The sequence below is a fragment of the Macrobrachium nipponense genome, chromosome 2, assembly GCF_015104395.2.
Source record: "Macrobrachium nipponense isolate FS-2020 chromosome 2, ASM1510439v2, whole genome shotgun sequence".
NCBI lineage: Eukaryota > Metazoa > Arthropoda > Malacostraca > Decapoda > Palaemonidae > Macrobrachium > Macrobrachium nipponense.
Genome location: NC_087201.1, coordinates 165066228 through 165071227, shown reverse-complemented (window position 1 = coordinate 165071227; position 5000 = coordinate 165066228).

The following is a 5000-nucleotide window of genomic DNA, read 5'->3' as shown; positions in this document are numbered from 1 at the left end:
AAGAGAGAGAGAGAGAGAGAGAGAGAGAGAGAGAGAGAGATAGACTGTTCAAACGAGCCGACATGACAACTACACAGAAAAAGTGTTTGAGATCAGCAACTATTTTCCGTAAACAAGTTTATTCTAAGATGCAGTCAGGAGAGAGAGAGAGAGAGAGAGAGGAGAGAGAGAGAGAGAGAGAGAGAGAGAGAGAAAATTCTGGTCAATCGCACCGACGGAGGAAGGTTTGAAAACTATTGTATTGAAAATATTAAATTATACAGTTTATATAAGATCAAAGAGAGAGAGAGAGAGAGAGAGAGAGAGAGGAGAGAGCGAGAGAGAGAGAGAGAGAAGAGTGTGACCAATCGTACCTACGTAAAACAAGGGCCCACAAAAAAAAATGGAAAACAGTGGTCCCTGGACGGATTGAGTAAAAAAAACTAAAATCGTTTTGGGGGAAAAAAACAAAAATTTTTTCTGGACGACCCCAAATTGTATTTTCTAAAAACCCAAAAAAACTTACAAAAAAAAAAAAACTTTTTTTCAATTTAACCTTTCTCAATTGGAAGGAGAAAGCCTAGAAAAACAGGAGTTGTAATTGATTAAATTAATTAAACCTTGTTTCACTAAAGTTCTAGTAAAGGTCGTTAAAGACGTTAATTATGTATTTATCCTTTTTTTATTTTTTTTAGAAACATTTTTTCTTTTTTCCCGGCAATTTTCTGAAACTTTAGCACTTTTAAAGTGACAGACAGCAAAGCCTCAAAGCTCATATTATTGAGAATGATTGCGCCATCGTATGCTGAACTATATTGTCTATCGATATATGCACTTTTCCATGCAATGAAGATCAATTCTTTATCATTTGTGTAAAATTCTTATTGTTTTCATTGAGATGGAAGAAACTGGAAGTCTATAATAAAAAAATAAATAATTAATAATAATAAATAATATGTATTTTGGTAGAAGACCCTCTTTTAGGCAAATGCTGTTAAAAAAAAGGATGGCAGAATTAAGCGAGTTGATTTTATATATGTTTTTTCTATTTTCCTTACAATTCGCTTCTCAGGCGCGAACTTTCTTGCTACAGTCACTTCAACCGACTCGTCAGAAGATGACCTACGAGAAGGTCGAAACGTCACGTGATACCAGCTATACCAGCAACCAATACCAGCCCTTAAACCTAAGAGACCCGGCCCGAATTGGACTACGCCTACGGATAATACCAGCACTGACGACGACCTTGCTTGACCTGGACCTGATATCTTGTTCTAATAAAAGATTCCTTCAGCATTTATAATTTTTGAAAAAACTTCCCAATATGAATATTGGCCAGTTACTCAGAAACATCGTTGAGCCTGAGAAGCGAATTGTAAGGAAAATAGAAAAAACAATATATAAAATCAACTCGCTTATTCTGCCATCCTTTTTAACAGAATAATAATAATATAATAATAATAATAATAATAATAATAATAATAATAATAATAATAATAATAATAATAAGAGCATCAAGGAAATAGATACACTAATCCAGACTGTATAAGGATTGTATCTGGGGACATCAGGATGGAGTTTTGGAATAGAAAAATGCGCCTTAATCAACATGCAAAAAGGCAAAGTAACGAGAACTGAAGGGATAAAGCAACCAGATGGGAGCAACATCAAACACATAGATGAGACAGGATACAAATACCTGGGAATAATGGAAGGAGGGGATATAAAACACCAAGAGATGAAGGACACGATCAGGAAAGAATATATGCAGAGACTCAGGCGATACTCAAGTCAAACTCACGCCGGAATTATGATAAAAAGCCATAAACACATGGGCAGTGCCAGTAAATCAGATACAGCGCAGGAATAGTCGATGACGAAGGGCAGACCTCCGCAGCATAGATCAGAAAACCAGGAAAACACAAAGCACTACACCCAAGAGCAAAATACGGACAGACCTATACATAACACGAAAGGAAGGAGGGAGAGGACTACTAAGTATAGAGGACTGCGTCAACATCGAGAACAGAGCACTGGGGCAATATCTGAAAACCAGTGAAGACGAGTGGCTAAAGAGTGCTTGGGAAGAAGGGCTAATAAAAATAGACGAAGACCCAGAAATATACAGAGACAGGAGAATGACAAACAGAACAGAGGACTGGCACAACAAACCAATGCACGGACAATACATGAGACAGACTAAAGAACTAGCCAGCGATGACACATGCAATGGCTACAGAGTGGAGGGCTAAAGAAGGAAACTGAAGGAATGATAACAGCGGCACAAGATCAGCCCTAAGAAAAGATATGTTCAAAGAACGGTAGACGGAATAACATCTCTCCCATATGTAGGAAGTGCAATGCAAAAATGAAAAACTGAAACCATAAACCACATAGCAGCGAATGCCCGCACTTGCACAGAACCAGTACAAAAAGAGGCATGATTCAGTGGCAAAAGCCTCCACTGAAGTCTTTGCAAGACACATCAGCTACCTTGCAGTAATAAGTAGTACGAGCACCAACATGAAGGAGTGATAGAAAACGATGAGGCAAAGATCCTCTGGGACTATGGTATCAGAACAGATAGGGTGATACGTGCAAATAGACCAGACGTGACGTTGATTGACAAAATCAAGAAGAAAGTATCACTCATTGATGTCGCAATACCATGGAACACCAGAGTTGAAGAGAAAGAAAGGGAAAAAATGGATAAGAATCAAGATCTGAAAATAGAAATAAGAAGGATATGGGATATGCCAGTGGAAATTGTACCCATAATCATAGGAGCACTAGGCACGATCCAAGATCCCTGAAAGGAATCTAGAAAAACTAGAGGCTGAAGTAGCTCTAGGAATCATGCAGAAGAGTGTGATCCTAGAAACGGTGCACATAGTAAGAAAAGTGATGGACTCCTAAGGAGGCAGGATGCAACCCGGAGCCCCACACTATAAATACCACCCAGTCGAATTGGGAGGACTGTGATAGAGCAAAAAAAAAAAAAATAAATAAAATAATAATAATAATAATAATAATAATAATCTGGGGAGATCAGGATAGAGTTTGGAATATAAAAATGTGCCTTGGTCAACATACAAAAAGGCAAAGTGACAAGGACTGAGGGTATAAAGCTACCAGATGGGAATAGCATCAAACACACAGATTAGGCAGGATACAAATACCTGTGAACAATAGAAGGAGAGAATATAAAACACCAAGAAATGAAGGACAAGCCATAAACACATGGGCAGTACCAGCAACCAGATACAGCGCGTAGTGGAGTGGGACGAAGGCATGAACTCCACAGCATGACCAAAAAAATAGGACACATGACAATCCAACAAAGCACTACACCCACAAATACAGACTATACATAACACGAAAGGAAGGAGGGAGAGGGCTCCTAAGCACAAAGGACTGCGTCAACATCGAGAGCAGAGCACTGGGGCAATATCTGAAAACCAGTGAAGACAAGAAACTAAGGAGTGCATGGGAAGGACTGATATAAGTAGAGGAAGGCCCATAAATATACAGAGACAGGAGAATGACAAATAGAACAGAGGAATGACACAACAACCAATTCACGAATAGTGCATGAGACAGACGAAAGAAACTGGCCAGCGATGAAACATGGCAATGGCTACAGAGGGGAGAGCTCAAGAAGGAAACAGAAGGAATGCTAACAGCGGCATAAAATCAGACCCTAAGAACCAGATATGTTCAAAGAACGATAGATGGAAATAACATCTCACCTGTATGCAGGAAGTGCAATGTGAAAAACGAAATCATAAACCACATAGCAAGCGCATGTCCAGCACTTGCTCAGAAACAGTACAAAAATAGACATGATTCAGTAACAAAAGCCCTCCACTGGAGCCTGCACAAGAAACAACAGCTACCTTGCAGTAATAAGTGGTACGAGCACCAACCTGTAGGCGTGATAGAAAACGACCAGGCAAAGATCCTCTGGGACTATGGTATCAGAACAGATAGGGTGATACGTGCAAATAGACCAGACGTGACGTTGATTGACAAAATCAGGAGGAAAGTATCACTCATTGATGTCGCAATACCATTGGACACCAGAGTAGAAGAGAAGGAGAGAAAAAAGATTGATAAGTATCAAGACCCGAAAATAGAAATAAGAAGGATATGGGATATGCCAGTGGAAATTGTACCCATAATCTTAGGAACACTAGGCACGATCCAAAGATCCCTGAAAAGGAATCTGGAAGAACTATAGATGCCGAAGTAGCTCCAGGACTCATGCAGAAGAGTCTGCTCCTAGTAAGTAAAGTGATGGACTCCTGAGGCAGGATGCAACCCGGAACCCCACACTATAAATACCACCCAGTCGAACAGGATGACTGTAATAGACCAAGAAAAAAAAGTATATATACGTCTGGTGCAAACGTATATATAACTATTATAACAACATCAATAATAATAAAATGTTATATTATTTTATTATCATTATTACTAGCAATCTACGGGCATAACCAGCTCCGTTTCAAAGATCCCTTCTCACCCCCACCAGTTGTTTGTCAGCAGTTGGCGAATTCGGTCGAGTTCGTTATGTATATCTTTCCATGATGAGCATATAAAAAAGTCTGTCGTGAGTGCGTATGTCAACAGAACCTTCACACACAGCTCATCATGGAAAGATATACATAACGAACTCGACCGAATTCGCCAACTGCTGACAAACACGGGTATGCAGATCAAATTATCGAAGCAGACAATAAAAAAGAAAATGGACGAATTTTACCAACCCAACACCATTGGCGAAAAACGAGGAAAACTTGATTATTTACCATCGTGTACATTATGGGTCTGCATACAAGGAGGATTGCTGCACACTACGCGGGATAATAAACAGAGGCGTAACCCCAAAAGCCCCTTACCATAAAATAAGCCTCAGGATATATAGTAAGCCCAACCTTGTAGCAGCCTTAATAATGAAGAACAGCACCGCTCCGGGGGGACGAAGGAGATGTGCACGAATGTAGTTTACAAATTTACTT